This window comes from Bufo gargarizans, chromosome 6 (genome assembly GCF_014858855.1).
Source record: "Bufo gargarizans isolate SCDJY-AF-19 chromosome 6, ASM1485885v1, whole genome shotgun sequence".
NCBI classification, from domain to species: domain Eukaryota; kingdom Metazoa; phylum Chordata; class Amphibia; order Anura; family Bufonidae; genus Bufo; species Bufo gargarizans.
Window position 1 is genome coordinate 54,186,197 of NC_058085.1, and position 20,202 is coordinate 54,206,398.

Here is a 20,202-nt window from a genome sequence, read left to right on the forward strand (position 1 = left end):
CAAATTCCTGGCCCTCCAGTGGGCATCAGCATGCGGGGCCCCCAGCATCCTGGCACTGCCATCCATTGTCTGGCAGAGCAGCTCGCCCCTGTCCCTCCCTCCATTCTCCTGGCATCACTTACCTCTCTGCCTGTGAGGCTGTCTCTCCTTGCAATGGCTGAGCAGGTGATGCAGCAGCAGATGTCTCCTCCCTGCTGAGGTCTCTCCAGTGCCCCCTCCCTGCCGGTGCAGTCTCTGGGATGTCTCGGAGCTCTCAGCCTCACTCTTTAAATGACAGACATCCTCTGCCGGCCACGCCACATGGGCTGACAGCTTCTCCCCGCCGCCGTCCAATGAGAGGGGAGGCCGGGCTCCGAGGTGATCCCCCCGCCCCCCAGAGAGGGGAGGAGAAGCGGGGAGAGTCGGAGCGGGGAGCCCTGCGGCACTGACCCGAAGAGCTGCCACTCACTCAGCCTGACCCCTCAGCTGTAAGTCACTTCAGATGTCCCTACGATGATGTACTTGTCACAGATGTCCCTATGATGACTTACCTGTCACAGATGTCCCTATGATGACTTACCTGTCACAGATGCCCCTATGATGATGTACCTGTCACAGATGCCCCTATGATGACGTACCTGTCACAGATGCCCCTATGATGATGTACCTGTCACAGATGCCCCTATGATGATGTACCTGTCACAGATGCCCCTATGATGATGTACCTGTCACAGATGCCCCTATGATGATGTACCTGTCACAGATGTCCCTATGATGACTTACCTGTCACAGATGCCCCTATGATGATGTACCTGTCACAGATGCCCCTATGATGATGTACCTGTCACAGATGCCCCTATGATGACTTACCTGTCACAGATGCCCCTATAATGACGTACCTGTCACAGATGTCCCTATGACGATGTACCTGTCATAGATGTCCCGATGATGTACCTGTCATAGATGTCCCGATGATGTACCTGTCACAGATGTCCCTATGATGATGTACCTGTCACAGATGCCCCTATGATGATGTACCTGTCACAGATGTCCCTATGATGACTTACCTGTCACAGATGTCCCTATGATTACTTACCTGTCACATATGTCCATATGATTATATACCTGTCCCAGATGTCCCTATGATGATGTACCTGTCACAGATGCCCCTATGATGATGTACCTGTCACAGATGTCCCTATGATGATGTACCTGTCACAGATGTCCCTATGATGACTTACCTGTCAAAGATGTCCCTATGATGATGTACCTGTCACAGATGTCCCTAGGATGATGTACCTGTCACAGATGTCCCTATGATGATGACTTGTCACAGATGTCCCTATGATGATGTACCTGTCACAGATGTCCTTATGATGATGTACCTGTCACAGATGTCCCTATGATGATGTACCTGTCACAGATGTCCCTATGATGATGACTTACCTGTCACAGATGTCCCTATGATGATGTACCTGTCACAGATGTCCCTATGATGATGACTTACCTGTCACAGATGTCCCTATGATGATGTACCTGTCACAGATGTCCCTATGATGATGTACCTGTCACAGATGTCCCTATGATGATGTACCTGTCACAGATGTCCCTATGATGATGTACATGTCACAGATGTCCCTATGATGATGACTTACCTGTCACAGATGTCCCTATGATGATGTACCTGTCACAGATGTCCCTATGATGATGACTTACCTGTCACAGATGTCCCTATGATGATGTACCTGTCACAGATGTCCCTATGATGATGTACCTGTCACAGATGCCCCTATAATGATGTACCTGTCACAGATGTCCCTATGATGATGTGCCTGTCACAGATGTCCCTATGATGATGTGCCAGCTGTACTGGTATATTATTGTGTTATCATATAGTCATATAACATCACATATATGATATAATGTGCCAGCTGCCGATGTATTAATAATGATGGTCTCGAGGAGACGTGCACAGGCTTTATCACATGGAACACCTAGATAGCCATGATAGACGCTGTACTGACAGCCGTGTCAGCTCTTGGTTTATTTTAGACCAGTTTTTTGCACCAAAATTTCGGGGCACGTCGCTAATACATTTTGCTCACTTTTAGCTCCACCAGACCTTTTCTAGACACTTTCATCTAGTGAGGAGCAAAAAGTGTCTAAAACATAATAAATCTGTAAGTCACCGATGTGGTAGCCATGTCCACACACAAGTGCCGGCCATAGAACTGATACCTACTTCCCCACAGCTGTCTATAGACGTAACCGTCCAACATGGAGGACACGGCTGTAAACAGTGTAGAGGAAAAGTAGAGCAGTTGCCCCTGACAACCAATCAGGGTGATGCTTTCATTTTCTGAAGAACCTCTGAAAAATGAGATCTCTAATCTGATTGGTTGCTATGGGCAACTGCTCTATTTCCCCTTTGGATGACCCCCCTCCGCTGTGTATTAGAATCACTAATTGCACCCAATTTATGTCAAGTTATAAAACCCTTTTGAGATGCCCCCACCCTAAATATTTCCCAGCACCATCATATTTTTTAGAATCAGCTACTTTATACTCTGACCATGTTTTGGTGTAGTCCACAAGGCTGCCTGTAATGGCTCCAACTTTGTGTCCTTGTCTGGATGTGTGTATGGCTCTTCTGTGGGCACCTGTATCTAGGCCTCTCAAGAGGACAGTAGAGCTGTCATACCGTTATCCCAATCCTACATTTACTATTATACTAGCAGATAGCACCTCCCCCTCACAGCAGCAGTAAACTAACAGTAGGTCACTTATCTGTATACCAGTCATATGCTGACTGCTATAGAGGGACTATATTTTCTATTCAATTCTCAATGGTATAATAAAGCCAAAATGAAAAACAGGCAAAAAATAAAATATAAATAGTTTTCTATAATTATTGATTTTTAAAAATAATGGGGGAGATTTATCAAACTGGTGTTTGGCCCATAGCAACCAATCGAATTCCACATTTAATTTTCCAAAGGAGCTGGCTTAGCTGCTCCTAGCAACAAATCGGATTCCACCTTACATTTTCCAGAGGAGCTGTGAAAAATGAAAGCTGGAATCTGATTGGTTGCTATGAGCAACTAAACCAGTTCTACTTTACACCAGTTTGATAAATCTCCCCGAATATCTCTTTCTGACAGAAGTGTTTTATTTTTTTAATTAGGACATAATTGCAAACTACTGATCTCAAAGCAGCTGCAGTATAAGGCATCTGGGAAGCGTCCTATTGAAATGCAGTCATATGCTACAAGGGACCTTATTGATATTGTACAGTGCTGCCATAGGTTTTCCATAGAGGTCCACAGAGCCCGTACTGTGCCTCCTATTCATATAGAGGATTCCAGGGGAGGATGGGGGAGATTTATCAAAACTGGTGTAAAGAAAAACTGGCTTAGTTGCCCATAGCAACCAATCAGATTCCACCTTTAATTTTTCAGTGCTCCTTCGGAAAATGAAAAGTGGCATTTGATTAGTTGTTATGGGCAACCATTTTCCATTACACCAGTTTTAATAAATCTCCCCCAATGTCTCCGTACATGCCACAGACGTCGTACAAGGGAGCCATGCATCCTGTGCACATGGGGCCTAATGGGAATCACAATCTCCTGGATCAGTGTACGTGGCCTATAAATTTGTTTTGGTGCACCATGGTTTAAAGGGGATGTCGACTCTGTAAGGCTCAGATATGGCAAATGGATCCTGCAGGAAGTGCTGACAGTCCTGCAGGATCCCTTCCACATCTTTGGTTCCCAAGATCAGGATTGTTTTTCTCTGTTTATTACATAATTCACAACGTTTCTTTCTCTCTTAGGCCTCTTTCACACTACAGTATGTTGCATTCAGTGTTTTGCGTTCCGTTTTTCACGGATCCGTTGTTCCGTTTTTTGCTTCCGTTGTGGTTCCGTTTCCGTTCCGTTGTTCCGTTCCGTTTTTCCGTATGGCAAATACAGTATACAGTAATTTCATATTAAAAATTGGGCTGGGCATAACATTTTCAATTGATGGTTCCGCAAAAAACGGAACGGATACGGAAGACATACGGATGCATTTCCGTATGTGTTCCGTTTTTTTTGCGGCCCCATTGACTTGAATGGAGCCACGGACTGTGATTCTCGGCCAAATATAGGACATGTTCTATCTTTTCAACGGAACGGAAAAACGGAAATACGGAAACGGAATGCATACGGAACACATTCCGTTTTTTTGCGGAACCATTGAAATGAATGGTTCCGTATACGGACCGTATACGGAACGCAAAAAACGGACCGTATACGGAACGCAAAAAACTGTAGTGTGAAAGAGGCCTTACAGTGGGGCAAAAAAGTATTTGGTCAGCCACCAATTGTGCAAGTTCTCCCACTTAAAAAGATGAGAGGCCTGTAATGTTCATCATAGGTATACCTCAACTATGAGAGACATAATGAGAAAAAAAAATCCAGAAAATCACATTGTCTGATTTTGAAAGAATTTTTTTGCAAATTATGGTGGAAAATAGGTATTTGGTCAATAACAAAAGTTCATCTCCATACTTTGTTATATACCCTTAGTTGGCAATGACAGAGGTCAAACATTTTCTGTAAGTCTACAAGGTTTTCACACACTGTTGCTGGTATTTTGGCCCATTCCTCCATGCAGATCTCCTCTAGAGCAGTGATGTTTTGGGGCTGTCGCTGGGCAACACGGACTTTCAACTCCCTCCAAAGGTTTTCTATGGAATTGAGATCTGGAGACTGGCAAGGCCACTCCAGGACCTTGAAATGCTTCTTACGAAGCCACTCCTTCGTTGCCCGGGCGGTGTGTTTGGGATCATTGTCATGCTGAAAGACCCAGCCACGTTTCATCTTCAATGCCCTTGCTGATGGAAGGAGGTTTTCACTAAAAATCTCACAATACATGGCCCCATTCATTCTTTCCTTTACACGGATCAGTCGTCCTGGTCCCTTTGCAGAAAAACAGCCCCAAAGCATGATGTTTCCACCCCCATGCTTCACAGTGGGTATGGTGTTCTTTGGATGCAACTCAGCATTCTTTCTCCTCCGAGTTAGGTTTTTGCCAAAAAGTTCTACTTTGGTTTCATCTGACCATATGAGATTTTCCCAATCCTCTTCTGGATCATCCAAATGCTCTCCAGCAAACCTCAGATGGGCCCGGACATGTACTGGCTTAAGCAGGGGGACACGTCTGGCACTGCAGGATTTGAGTCCCTGGCGGAGTAGTGTGTTGCTGATAGTAGTCTTTGTTACTTTGGTCCCAGCTCTCTGCAGGTCATTCACTAGGTCCCCCGTGTGGTTCTTGGATTTTTGCTCACCGTTCTTGTGATCATTTTGACTCCACGGGGTGAGATCTTGCGTGGACACCCAGATCGAGGGAGATTATCAGTGGTCTTGTATGTCTTCCATTTTCTAATAATTGCTCCCACAGTTGATTTCATCACACCAGGCTGCTTGCCTATTGCAGATTCAGTCTTCCCAGTCTGGTGCAGGTCTACAATTTTGTTTCTGGTGTCCTTCGACAGCTCTTTGGTCTTGGCCATAGTGGAGTTTGTAGTGTGACTGTTTGAGGTTGTGGACAGAGGTATTTTATACTGATAACAAGGTCAAACAGGCGCCATTGATACAGGTAACGAGTGGAGGACAGAGGAGCCTCTTAAAGAAGTTACAGGTCTGTGAGAGCCAGAAATCTTGCTTGTTTGTAGGTGACCAAATACTTATTTTACCGAGGAATTTATCAATTAATTCATTAGAAATCCTACAATGTGATTTCCTGTATTCTTTCCCCCCATTATGTCTCTCATAGTTGAGGTATACCTATGATGAAAATTACAGGCCTCTCTCATCTTTTTAAGTGGGAGACCTTGCACAATTGGCTGCTGACTAAATATTTTTTGCCCCACTGTATATTACTTACTTTCTGTAAATAGTACTGCATAAAGTGATGAAAAAATGTTCCATCATATAGATGGCTAATTCCCTCGGTGGTGTTCCAGACAAGGGGTTTCTTGAAGGGCCACACTGGCCCACCAGAGTACCAGACAATCTTCCTGTGGGCCAAAGCTCTGACAGTAATGGACCCCTAATATAACAGGGCCCTTAAGGTCCTATATACACAGAGGGTGGGCCCTCAGAATCATTTCCTCTGGTGGGCCCAAGGGACTGCAGTCCTATGCCGGTCTCTTGTCCTCTTTTCTATGACACCAGCAGACTGAGAATGAATAGTTTTCCCTCCACAACCTCCAAGATTAAGAAATCTAATTGTAGTTGCCTACAGTGACCCCAGCAAATACCTCTGTATAAGGCCTTATGCACACGACCGTTGTGTGTTTTGCGGTCCGCAAATTGCGGATCCGCAAAACACGGGTGGCGTCCGTGTGCGTTCCGCAATTTGTGGAACGGCAGGGATAGCCATTGATATAACTGCCTATTCTTGTCTGCAAAATGTACAAGAATAGGACAGGTTATATTTTTTTTGTGGACCACGGAATGGAGCAACGGATACGGACAGCACACGGAGTGCTGTCCGCATCTTTTGCGGCCCCATTGAAGTGAATGGGTCCGCATCCAAGCTGCAAAAACTGCGGCTCGGATGCGGACCAAAACAACGGTCGTGTGCATGAGGCCTAACTAGGTATTGAAGATGAAGACTGTAGCTGTGGTATGGAGGGCGCGGCGCGGCTGATATACTGGGAGTTATTACTATCAGGAGCCATGGACGGCAGGACATCGGGGTCTCTCTCTTCACTGACAGACATGGGGCATTGAAGAATGGGCAATATCATTACCCTGCCCTTCTCCTGAGCACTCATGTGGGTGCTGCCATATTATCTTGTTTTTTGGCATGATATTCATGTGTTTTTTACAAGATTTTTAGCGTTTTTTAGCGGCACATTTTTCTGTTTTTTTTTTTACCTGTAGAAAAGCCTATGGCCTCTTTCACACGAGCGTGACGGATTGGCTCCAGGTGCGTTCAGGGTGTGTTCTGTGAAACTCGCACCATTTTGCAGGCAAGTTAAGGCCGAATGCACACGGCTGTGAGCGGTCCTTGGTATCCCAGCCTGGCATCCTGCTGAGAGCAGGAGCGCACGGTGTCATTGGTTGCTATGACGCCGTGCGCTTTATGCCGCCGCTGCACTACAGTAATACACTCGTATGATCTATACGAGTGTATTACTGTAGTACAGCGGCGGCATGAAGCGCATGGCGTCATAGCGTTCAGTTGTTCAGTTTTTTCCGCCCGGGTGCAATGAATTTTGATGCGTTTTTCACGCGCGTGACGCTTGTAAGGTTTACAAACAACATCTCCTAGCAACCATCAGTGAAAAACGCATCGCATCCGCATTGTAGTAGCATTTGTAGACAAAAAGTGTTAGGTATCAAGATGAGCTGTGCGACTTTTTTCCAGCAGTTTCTGGCACAAGGGGTCATAATAAATGACCCCCACTGACGTCCGATATTACCCTTGTGATAAATTCCTCTCATAGACCCTGATTTATGAAGACTGGCATCTTCTATGTCGATCTTGATAGGGCCTGTGCTGCCGGCGGGGGCATGTCTCCTCCAGCCGTCCGTGTGCCAGACTGAAACCTATGGTAGCTCAGAGCAGTTTTTCAGTACCAAAAAAAGGCATGAGGGGAAATGACAAAATGTCCCAATATTGATTATAGGTCATTTTCAAATTTTCTATTGGCCAAAAGGTAACATCTGGCCGCTGTGTTTTGGGGTAAAAAGAACAAAAAATAAATAAAAAACTGCCAATGGAAAAACTCAAAGAGAGAGAGATTTATCAAACTGGTGTAAAGGAAAACGGGTTTAGTTGCCCCTAGCAACCAATCAGATTCCACCTTTCATTTTTCAAAGGAGCTCTGAAAAATGGAAGGTGGAATCTGGTTGGTTGCTAGGGGCAACTAAGCCAGTTTATTTGTGCACCAGTTTGATAAATCCCCGCAGTGTTTTTGAAAGTCATCAAGTTCAAACTTTCATAGTTAGGGTACTTTCACACTAGCGTTATTCTTTTCCGCCATAGAGTTCAGTCACAGGGGCTCTATACCAGAAAAGAACTGATCAGTTTCATCCCCATGCATTCTGAATGGGCAGAAATCCGTTCAGGATGCATCAGGATGTCTCCAGTTCAGTCACTGAACGGCGTTTTGGACGGAGGAAATACCGCAATATGCTGCAGTATTATCTCCGTCCAAAATTCCGGATCAGTTGCCAGAATGGCGGATACGGCATTCATTTACATTGAAATGTATTAGTGCCGGATCCGGCATTAAAAATACTGCAATGTCGGATCCGTCCTTCCAGTCTGCGCATGCGCAGACCGGTAAAAATGTGAAAAATATATATAACGTATCAGTTTCTCCAGATGACGTCCAGAAAAACGGATCCGTTCTTGCAATGCATTTGTATCTGTCTACAAATGCTGTCCGTTTGCATGCAGATTGCCGGATCGCTCTGCCGCAAGTGTGAAAGTAGCCTAACGAACCCAGGCATCTTCATAAAATGTCTGCTGAGAAAACATCTTGAAAACCATAGATCTGGCCCCTGCAGGTGGCATCCAGCCAGGGGCGTAGCGTGGGGGGGGCCGGAGGGGCCGTTGCCCCGGGCGCCAAATTGCAGGGGGCGCCAGGCATCCGAAATTTCAATGAGGGCTACGGGAGCCTATGGCTCCCGTCCCCTCCGTTATGCCCCATAGGCTTCAGGCCACTAGGCCTGCAGCCTATAAGGCAGTAGAGGCGAGCGACGCAGGACGCAGCGACGCAGGTAACCTCACTGTGACCTCCTGCGTCGGGTCTCGCGAGATGACGCGATGACGCGGCGCAGGAAGGCACAGTGAGGCGTTCGTTGCGGCCTGCGGCGGGAACAAGCGGGGATGGAGATAGGTAAGTATTTTTTTTTTATGTTAACTTACCTAATTGCAGAGGCTCTGGCGGCAGTATGGGGGGTGGGAGAGGAGAGGAGAGGACTGGAGCAGAAAGGCTTCAATGGCATTGGCACAGCAATAAGAGGGGCGATTATATTAGCAAAGAGGGGGGCCAGTACATTAATAACAGAGGGGCCAGTACATTAATAACAAAGAGGGGGACATTCTATTAGCAAAGAGGGGGGCCAGTACATTATTATTATTAATGTAATGACCCCCTCTTTATTATTAATGTAATGGCCCCTCTTTAATAATAAAGAGGGGCCATTATATTAATAATAAAGAGGGGCCATTATATTAATAATAAAGAGGGGCCATTATATTAATAATAAAGAGGGGCCATTATATTAATAAAGAGGGGGTCATTACATTATTATTAATATAATGGCCCCCTCTTTATTAATATAATGGCCCCTCTTTATTATTAATATAATGGCCCCTCTTTATTATTAATGTAATGACCCCCTCTTTATTATTAATATAATGGCCCCTCTTTATTATTAATGTAATGACCCCCTCTTTATTATTAATGTAATGGCCCCTCTTTATTATTAATGTAATGGCCCCTCTTCATTATTAATATAATGACCCCCTCTTTGTTATTAATGTAATGGCCCCCTCTTTATTATTAATGTAATGGCCCCCTCTTTATTATTAATGTAATGACCCCCTCTTTATTATTAATGTAATGGCCCCTCTTTATTATTAATGTAATGGCCCCTCTTCATTATTAATATAATGACCCCATCTTTGTTATGAATGTAATGACCCCCTCTTTGTTATGAATGTAATGGCCCCCTCTTTATTATTAATGTAATGACCCCCTCTTTGCTAATATAATGGCCCCCTCTTTGTTATTAAAGAGGGGGCCAGTACATTAATAATAAAGAGGGGGTCATTATAATATACAGGGGGAATGAAAGCTATCTGTCTGGCTCTAGCTCAGTATTGGGGGGCAGCAGGATGACAGTGTTGAAGGAAGGAGAGCATGATAGTAAAGTGAGGAACCTAAATTTTTTTCGGTGAAACTCTGCAGAGACGAGAAGCGGCTGAAAGAAGTTATCATGGCGGTCTTATCTCTGAATGAAGACGTCGAGGAGAGTCTACATCACAGGAGACGTCACTGGATGTAACAGGTATGGTGCGGTATTCTACTGTAATAATAATGTCCATCCACATATCTGTTTCATGGTAGGGTTGGGGGAGAAGATTGAGAATATGGCCGACCCTGCCGCATTCTGGCCCCAGACTTCAGGTCACACTGTACGTGTTCAGAATTCTGGGGCCTCACACCCATCTACTACATTATCTGTACTCAGAGAGTGTACTCTGTGTTATCTGAGGTGTAACATAGGACTGCTAGTGATCTACTACAGTATCTGTTAAAAGTGGCGTGCCTGGGGTAGGCGCGGGGGGGGGGGGGCGCAATTTTTGGCTTGCCCCGGGTGCTGGCAACCCACGCTACGCCACTGCATCCAGCTGGTGGCGGCCCCTTAGGCCGCATGCACACGAATATATTTTCTTTCCGTGTCCGTTCCGTTTTTTTTTTTTTTGCGGACCGTATATGGAACCATTCATTTCAATGGGTCCGCAAAAAGCGTAAGTTATTCCGTGTGCATTCCGTTTACGTATGTCCGTATTTCCGTTCCGTAAAAAAAAATATTCAATTTCTTATTAATGTCCACATTACGGACAAGGATAGTACTGTTCTATTAGGAACCAGCTGTTCCGTTCCGCAAAATACAGAATGCACACGGACGTCATCCGTATATTTTGCAGATCCGTTTTTTTGCGGACCGCAAAATACATACGGTTGTGTGCATGAGGCCTTAATGTGCCCTTGTAGCCCCAGGGCGGTCTTACAATTGGCATTCAGTTTTAATGTGCTGATCTATAGATCTGGGCTATATCCAAAGGGGTGAATGAATTTAACAGGGGCGGAACACGGACCTAGACCACCATGACCCCCTTCAGCAGCATGATTATGAGATGCTTAGGATTACTTTTCCTAATGCACTGGGATAATGCACACAGTGATGTCACAGCGCAGAAATAATTTGCCATTCAGGAGTCTGGGAAAGCTGGGAATAACTTTTCTAACGACTTCCACATAGAAGTTTCTGTTGTCACCCTGAGGTGAACCTGTGTGGCCCTGAGTCACCCACTTCGCCCTGCGATCACGCTGCTCCTCTCCGCCAATGCTCTGCTGCGGTGTCTCCTAACAAATTTAAATATTTCGCCGTCACTGGTCCCACATCCAGGAAACCTCGTTCTGTCCACACTCAAGATTAACTATTGCACACCTGGATTCACATGTATAGACTGGTGATCTGACTGGTCTGTAAGAATGTCTCAATCTCATATTCAGCTACCTACATACAGGGGCAGACGTGACAATTGTGGGGCCCCCAGCAAAGTTATGTCTGGGGGCCCTAACCGCTATTCCTGACGGTGGTTCCCGGTCTGTCAGCATCTTTAGGACGCAGATACAGTTGAAAGTTGTGGCGCTACCTGCAAAAGCCCCACGTAATAGATTGGTGGTAAAGATCGCCAATGTGTACCTATCTGTGTGTCTTTTATCTTTCTTTCTTTCTCTCTACTTCTTTTCTTTCTCCCTTGCTTTCTTTTTCTTTCTTTCTATCTTTCTTTCTCTCTCACTTATTTTCATCTTCCATCTGGATAGATAAATAATATCGACTAGTGTTGTGACTGGTTTTGCAACCAGCTTACTATCTATATCTATCTACTTATCAATAATCAATCTATCTGTCTATCTATCTATCTAATATCTATCATCTATCTATCTATCTCCTATCTATCTATCTCCTATCTATCTATCTATCTATCTATCTAATATCTATCATCTATCTATCTATCTCCTATCTATCTATCTCCTATCTATCTATCTATCCATCGATCTATCTATCTATCATCAATCTATCTATCTATCTATTATCTATCTATTTATTATCTATCTATCTATCTCATATCTATCTATCTATCTCCTATCTATCTATCTCCTATCTATCTATCTCCTATCTATCTATCTCCTATCTATCTATCTCCTATCTATCTATCCATCTATCTATCTCCTATCTATCTATCTCCTATCTATCTATCTCCTATCTATCTATCTCCTATCTATCTATCTATCTCCTATCTATCTATCTCCTATCTATCTATCTATCTATCTATCTATCTATCATCAATCTATCTATTATCTATCTATTTATTATCTATCTATCTATCTATCTCATATCTATCTATCTATCTCCTATCTATCTATCTCCTATCTATCTATCATACAGTATATCTATCTATCTATCTATCTATCTATCTCCTATCTATCTATCTCCTATCTATCTATCTATCTCCTATCTATCTATCTCCTATCTATCTATCATCTATCTATCTATCATACAGTATATCTATCTATCTATCTATCTATCTATCTATCTATCTCCTATCTATCTATCTATCTATCTATCTATCTATCTATCTATCTATCATCAATCTATCTATCTCATATCTATCTATCTCATAATCTATCTATCTATCATACAGTATATCTATCTATCTATCTATCTATCTATCATCTATCTATCTATTATCGATCTATCTATCTATCATCTATCTATTATCGATCTATCTATCTATCATCTATCTATCTATTATCGATCTATCTCATATCTATCTATCTATCTATCTATCTATTATACAGTATATCTATCTATCTCCTATCTATCTATTCTATTATCTATCTATCTATCTATCTATCTATCTATCACATACATTACTGTATATGTGTGTGTGGATATATACAGTATATATATATCTCCTATCGGTGATGCAAAAATCAATCCTTGTAGTCATGTTGTTAATGGCCGTGTCCCCCATTCAGATGTGAGGTGTGCGGCGGTGGGCGTGCCCCTACCAATCATCAGAGATGTGTGGGTGTTGCTAGGAGATAGGGTGATGTGGTGACTCGGCTGTGGGCTGGCTTTGCTGGAGAACTGAAGCCAGCAGTGATGCGAGGCCAGCCTCCCAGCACTAGTCTTATTGCAGGTCATTCACCTCATCAGTCTCGCTGCCTCGTAGGGTTACTAGAGTTCAGATCTACAAAAGTTCCTGCAACATTTGCAGTCGATTGGCCGTCATATTACACAAGAGGAGATGATTCTGTGGTGTTTGCTCGTAGTTCTGGAGGTACATCAGGCTCCTGGGCTGAGATCAGCAGTGCCAGGAGTGAGGGGCACACAGCGCGCCATTGTCCGGAGGATGAGCCGTTATCTCATTAGTGGGCAGCTCTCAGCAGGCCGCTGCCATGGCATGTTAATGCGCTGCCCCCTCTAATGGCTTTACACATTTCTGCCACATGGATATAGATATAGATCACGGAGATTAGTAGCAATTTTCCTGTAAAAATTAAAAATTTTGACCATTAAATCTTTGCATATATCTCATTATATCTTTGCATAAATAGCAGCCCAGCGGAGCTTCTCCTTAATGAATCTTTAGAGCAAAAACGGTTGAATGTAGACCTTTTGTTATTGTGCCGGCTCTCATTGAAGAGATTCAGCTGGTGTATGGAAACTTCAAGCAATGCTTCATGGGAAAAAAGTATGCAAATTAGCTCTCCTCCAAAAGGAAGACAACTGCCTCTTACAAACCAAACAAGAGACTCCTCCAAAAGGGACAAACACCAATCTGTAGACAGCTGTTTTGGGGTGCCATTAGTTCCTACTAGTGCCATCAGCTGCCCCAGTGCCATCTGCTCCCCCCATTGCCATCAGCTGCCCCCAGTGCCATCGGATCCCCCCAATACCATCAGATCCCCCCACAGGCATTAGCTCCTCCATGCCATCAGTTCCCCCATGTCATCAGCTCCCCCAGTGCCATCAGCTCCTCCCAGTGCCATCAGTTCCCCCAGTGCCATCAGCTCCCCCCCAGTGCCATCAGCTCCTCCCAGTGCCATCAGTTCCCCCAGTGCCATCAGCTCCCCCCCAGTGCCATCAGCTCCCCCCCAGTGCCATCAGCTCCCCCCAGTGCCATCAGTTTCCCCCAGTGCCATTAGCTCCTCCCAGTGCCATCAGCTCCCCTCAGTGCCATCAGTTTCCCCCAGTGCCATCTGCTCCCCCAGTGCCATCAGCTCCTCCCAGTGCCATCAGTTCCCCCCAGTGCCATTAGCTCCTCCCAGTGCCATCAGTCCCCTCCCAAGTGCCATTAGCTCCACCCAGTGCCATCCGTTCAACCTTGCCATCAACTCCTCCTAGTGTCATCAGCTCCCTAATGCCATCAGTCCCTAATGCCAATCAAATCAAATACTTACCTTTCCTGTAGGGGTGCTGGTGACACTCCACAGCTCTTTCGTCTTTTTCTTCATGCGATGCTGGGGCCTGACGTCACATAGCGTCAGGTTATAGTGCGCGCTTCCGTGCATTACATCCTGACGATTTAATGAGAGACCACAGGAGACCACAGAGCGGTGAGTAATAGCAAGCGCTTCACTCATGCTCCGTGGTCACATAATACAAAATAATCCTGAATGCAAAAAATTTGCATCAAGGATTTTTTTGTGTCAGGTTACTCGATTGATTCGAGTAATCGTTTCAGCCCTGGTGGCGTAGTTGGATCTGGTGTTGCTTTCTGTCCTTCGTCTAAGGCAGGCATCTCAACCTGCGGCCCTCCAGCTGTTGCAAAACTACAACTCCCACAATGCCCTGCTGTAGGCTGATACCTGTAGGCTGTCCAGGCATTGTGGGAGTTGTAGTTTTGCAACAGCTGGAGGGCCACAGTTTGAGATCCCTGGTAAGGCTTCCTTCCCACATAGGGTGAATTTATCAAGCCCTGCACTCCAGAATACTCAATTCAAAAAGTAGCAAAATAGGACTTTTGTTACTTTTTGGGATCACTTTAAAAAAAAGATTGCGACTTTTTGCACCACTCCAGTTCGGAAAAGTAGACGTGAAAGTGGCCATGGTTAGCTATGGAAATTAGTTTGACTCTAGATTTAGAAGTCAGTCCTGTAGGTGTTAGAACTAGAGTAGCAGAGTTTGGATGCACCAAATTTTAACAAGCAACATGCGACTTTTGATAAATTTGGTGCAGAATAAGCCAACTTCAAATATAATGTTTGCATTACATCCCCACCTTAGTATTTTCTGCCTTTTTTCAACTTGTAGGAAACACCATGAATTTCATGTGTTTTCTTAGATGGATGAATGGGTGAATCATTAACACGTCACAAAACATGGTTCTGCCATGAAACTCTCAGTGAGCTCCAAATTTGCTGGTTTACATACCATTGTAAATGATAAGACTCTGACTGCCTGCAGCCACCACTAGAGGGAGCTAAGTACATATGAATTTATACTGTTTCTTTGAGCTGTTTAAAAGTGGTGAGCTCCACCTAGTGGTAACTGCAGGAAAACCATTTGACTGTGTATCAGAGAGCAGTAAAAGCAGCTCAGTCGCGTGCCTCTGGATCAGTGGGGTCTGACTTCTAATATCCCTTCCGGTTCTGAGAAGGAAGGTGCTACAGCACTGATTCAGTCTTCATAGTCTTGCCCTGGTCATCTGCTGAATAAATTGGGTTAGGTTCAGTGCCCGGGTCAACACTGCGCAGGCAAAAACAATGAAGGGGAAACTGAATCAGCGCTGTGTTCCCTTCAGTCTGTGGGCTGTAGGGGATCCTCAAGGTTGGACCCCAATAATCATAAAACTATGGCACATCCCTGCAATATGTCATTGACTTATTGTGGAGCAGCTTAGCTTATATTGAAGCGCAAGAGAAAAAATTGTCCCAGTGACTCCACATGCTGTAAAAAAACATAAAGGAACTAATCCTCACCTAACCGATCCCCAGCTGCGGCAGTTGTGACAGTAATTAGGCGTGGCCTAGTATGAAAAAAGGACCGTGATGCGCGCCGCACATATTGTCCGTCTTTGCCATTTTCAAAAGTTAGGAGGTATGTATTCCTGTACTGTGACATCACTGCGTGCATTATCTGTGTACTGTGACATCACTGTGAGCATTTTCACTGTACTCTGACATCACTGTGTGCATTATCTCTGTACTGTAAAATCACTGTGTGCATTATATATGTTCTGTGACACCACAGTATTATCCCTTTACCTGTGACATCACTGTGTGCATTATCGCTGTACTCTGACATCACTGTGTGCATTTAGAATAGAGGAAAAAACAAGATGTAGGACGCTGTTACAGCCTAAAAGAGGGAATACTTTGATATATAAAATCAGAGGACAGCCGACATGTAATCATTGTGTACATTATACCTGTACTGTGACATCACTGTGTGCATTTATTCTGTATACTGTTACAGACATGAGAGATTCATCACTATACTGTCATATCACTCACTGTACGCAATATCCTGTAATGTCACATTGTTGTTAACCCTGTAATGTCAGACCACTGTGTTTATTATCTCTGAACTGTACTGTGATATCACTGTGAGCGTTATCTTTGTAATGTATGTCACAATGACAAATTGTATTATGCTTGGGTGACATCAGTTTGAGCATTATCCTGTAATGTGACATAATTGTATGTATTATCTGGATTATCTCGGTAATGTGATATCGCTGTGTGCATTATCCAGTAATATAACATAGGTGAATGTAATATCCCTGTAACATGACATCAATGTGTTTATCCCTGTACTGTGACATCACTGTGAGCATTATCCCTGTACTGTGACATCACTGTGAGCATTATCCCTGTAATGTGACATCACTGGTCATTAGGGAGACAAAAAAATCATATATATTTTCAAATTCTAAACCTGTTTTTGAAGGTGGACACGGTGGAATGGAGCCTCATTTCAAGTTTTACTATAGGGGCCCTTGCCACCCCCCTGCTGCATAATATTGGTGGAAAACATAACATCATAGCACAAATGTTTTAAAGGGCTTCTGTCAGCAGTTTTGCACCTCTGAAACTGGCTGACCTATTACATGTGCGCTTGGCAGCTGAAGACATCTATGTTGGTCTCATGTTCATATGTGCCCGCATTGCTGAGAAAAATGATGTTTTATTATATGCAAATGAACTTCTAGGAGCAACGGGGGCGTTACCATTACACCTAGAGGCTCTGCTCTCTCTGCAACTGCCGCATCCTCTCCACTTTGATCGGCAGGTCCAGGCAGGGTAAATGTCATCACACCTGGCCCTGTCAATCAAAGTGGAGTGGGCTCAGCCGTTGCAGAGAGAGCAGAGCTTCTAGGTGTAATGGTAACGCCCCCGTTGCTCCTAGAGGCAAATTTGCATTATTTTTCCCAGCAATGCGGGCACACATGAACATGGGACCAACACAGATTTCTTCAGCTGCCAAGTGCACGTGTAACAGGTCAGCCAGTGTCATAGGTACAAAACTGCTGACAGATGTCCTTTAAGTGTAATGTAATATCCCCATGTATTATCAGGAGACACCAGGCGACATCCTGTGTAGACTGTGACTCTTCCGGGACCTTCACCTGTAGCTTCTGTTTGGTTTCCAGGCAGCGTATAACAGCGTACCGCTTTGCATATGGTGTGGGCGTGTGGCTCAGCGCTAACGCTCAATAGACATGGAGACAATGGATATCAAATATCGTAGAAGCCAATGAATGAAACAGCCAACTGCGAATAACTCCGGGAACCTAGTGGAAAAGCAGACGCCGACCATGACAATGCCACCCAGCGTTCTAGCAGCAGTACTGAATGGCAGATCTGGGGGAGAGCCCATGTGGAAGCTAGAGAATCCAAAACGGATATGTGATCCGAAAATGTACACATTTAGGCCTCATGCACACAACCGTATTTTAAGTCCACTCCCGATCCGTATTTTTTTACTTTTATATTCATTTCTATGGGGCCACAAAAATTGCAAACAGCAGATGGATGCCATCCCCGTGCGGTCCGCATCCGTGCTGCAAATTACAGAACATGTCCTATTCTTGTCCGTTTGGTGGAAAAGGATAGGCATTTCTACAATGGGGCCCGAGAAAAGTGCGGTATGCACACGGGCCACATCCGTATTTTGTGGTTTCACAGATTCAGTCGTGTGCAGGAGGCCTCAGGGTGATTTCACATCAGTTAGGGCTCATGCACACAAACGTATTTTCTTTCCGTGTTTTTTTTTTTTTTTTTGCGGAAGTTACTCCGTGTGCGTTCCCTTTCTGTATTTCCTTATTTCTGTTCCGCAAAAAAATAGAACATGTCCTATTATTGTCCACATTACGGACAAGGATAGGACTGTTTTATTAGGGGCCGGCTGTTCCGTTCTGCAAAATACGAAATGCACACGGATGTCAACCGTATTTTTTGCAGATCCATTTTTTGAGGACCGCAAAATACATACGGTTGTGTGCATGAGGCCTTATGTGGTGTTCTTTTAGGCCTTGTTCCATCTGTGAAGAATCCGTGTTTGGCCCGTGTTTCGGTTATGTGTGTGATCCGTATTCCATGTACACTGCAAGGCTGAAAATTCATTTCTTGGGTCATCTCCTACCAAAGGTCCGTGAAAACCATGGACCAAACATAGATGCCATCCGTGTTGCATCAGTGTCTTTTCACAGACCCGTAGACGTCAATTGTTGTGTTTGGTCCGCATCACAGACGAAACTCGTGCATGTCTCCGTGATTATAATTCATTGATGTGTGAACAAACACCTTATACGGTTCTGTGAACGGAAAAATAAAAAAAAAGTTATGGCTCCAGGAAGGCAGGGAGCAAAAAACGAAAACGCAAGAAGGGCAAGTCGCTCTGTCAGGAAAGGGTTAAAAGCATCCAAAGTGCGCAAATTGTATTGGCACAAAATATTGTTGTACAGGAAACAAAGTAAGTGGTGGCATCAGTAGGAAGAGTATCTAACATGCCTATCACACAGCGTGCGCCACTGAGATGGATGTGGCATGCCTTCTGCCCATTGGGTCTAGTTTTAACCTTATTAAAAAAAGTTAAGGCATCATTAACCTTTTTTTTTGGGGGGGGGGGGGGGGGGGCGTCATTATTTATATTTTTCCAACAGGCTTCTCAAGAGGACATAAAAAAAATTAGTAGAAAAAGTCAAGTTACACTGCCCCAGTACATCACTGCCATATTGCATCTTGCCCGTTGGTCGCCGGGTACTGTGGGTGCAAGCTACATGACTACACTACATCTCATATCGCCATCTAGCTGTAGCTTTCAGCCGGGCACCACAACAGATTTGAACAGCAGATGTGAGTGGACATTTGCAACCAAAGCCATATGTTAAAAAAAAAAAACGGAATTTGGGGAAATGGCAAAAGTTTTTCAACTCCACATCGGTTGTCACTTTTCAGTAGCTTCTCAGACCTGCATGATGGAAATTACTGCTATGGCTCTGTTTGACATCACAGTATTCTGGTCGGGGGTTTGTATGATACCAAAGGCCCAGAGAATACACCGTACGCAAGAAACGTACTGATGATCAAAAATACGGATAGGCTGGGAACGCCTTAAAAAAGATTTAAAACTTAACTTTTCCTTCGTAATGCGGATAAGATCAATTCAATAAGGTGCTCAAAGAGATAAAAATGGAGGGTTGGATCGGGGTACCGTATGGTACAGCTTAGGGGGTCCGATGAAGCTCATAGGTATCAATAGTGTGGGCTCCAAAATAGCAGTGCCTAGGTAACCTCTCCCTCATAGACCCTAGTCTGTGGATGGGGAGTACCTCAATGGCTGCATTTGGAGCGCCCGCCCTGAAAAGAGCGACCCCCAGCCTCTGGAACCTCGAACCTATATAACCCAACCTAAAGCCTCATGCAGACGTCCGTGGAACTCGGTCCGTGAGATACCGGACTGGCATTGCAGGAGCGCACGGCGTCATTGGTTGCGCTCCTGCAATACCGGACCGTGTTCCACGGGCGTCTGCACGAGGCTTAACACCAACTAACCCTTAATGGCCCTAACGCATTTTGACGGTCATCGGAGAGCAGCGTTGTGAGTAATTTCAATACTGAGCGGCATTTTATCTGCTGTATTTTGTGCTGTATTTTATTTTATCCGCATTACGAAGTAAAAATTACGTTTTTTATCTTTTTAGTTCCCAGCCGATCAGTATTTTTGAGCTTTACTCCCTGGGTGGACCTGACAGTGAGTCAGAGTATACATATAAACGTACTGATGATGTCCAATGGGACTGGTAAAAATCTGTACGCAATGAGCGACCCCTAGTGGCAGCTGCAATTAGACCGAATATGATCATTCGAAGGAACTCTCTAAACACTGCTCCGCTGTTTCCATACCTGCA

At 44.5% G+C, this 20,202-nt stretch overlaps 1 protein-coding gene across 1 annotated transcript in view; it reads right to left on the minus strand.

Moving 5' to 3' along the window:
- FASN (fatty acid synthase) overlaps positions 1-292 on the minus strand; it is a 75,120-nt gene extending 74,828 nt beyond the window's left edge. The window contains exon 1 of the mRNA XM_044297363.1: positions 123-292. The gene's annotated coding sequence lies outside the window, so the exon portion shown is untranslated. The remainder of the gene's footprint in view (positions 1-122) is intronic.
- Between the last annotated feature and the right edge of the window lie 19,910 nt (positions 293-20,202).